This window comes from Macrobrachium rosenbergii, chromosome 48 (assembly GCF_040412425.1).
Source record: "Macrobrachium rosenbergii isolate ZJJX-2024 chromosome 48, ASM4041242v1, whole genome shotgun sequence".
Lineage (NCBI taxonomy): Eukaryota > Metazoa > Arthropoda > Malacostraca > Decapoda > Palaemonidae > Macrobrachium > Macrobrachium rosenbergii.
Genome location: NC_089788.1, coordinates 71392720 through 71393340, shown reverse-complemented (window position 1 = coordinate 71393340; position 621 = coordinate 71392720).

Genomic DNA, 621 nt, shown 5'->3' with positions numbered 1-621 from the left:
GCAACTATTGCATACATCTGGACACTCGATCAAGTCAATGCGGCTTTGCAAAAGCATACCGTATTAGGTGCTCTTGTTAATATCAGAGTATAATATTACTTGTTCTGTCAGAAAGGAGCCCATTACATAATCTTGTAAATAAAGGAGCAATGGCGTATGGTCAGTCAAAGAGTTAATCTACCTCATGTGGTCTGTAGATACGAGTACCATAAGATGTAGTCAGTAGAGTAAGGCATTGACCAACTTGCCACAAAGCGTCAAACAATACAAGTGCCCCTTATAGTAATAACTGACATTAACCATTCTGGCTTAACGTACACTCCGTCGTTGTTACAACGTTCCTCTTCCTTCAATGTCATGCTACGTTTCTGAAAACGAAACTGTGGTGAAATGATTCCATTCAGTGACTACAGAATGACATGAAAAACGATTGACCGTGTACCATGAGCACAAAATAGCTCGCGCGTTTTCCCCGCTGCGGTCATTACATTACCGGCGCTCCTCGAGGGAACGCGTTCCCCATCAGCTCGAATGGACGCATTCGTGTAAATTTGCGAAGACAAACAAAAAGACAAAGAAAAAAAATGACCTCGGATCTATTTCTAGAACAAACACTACAGA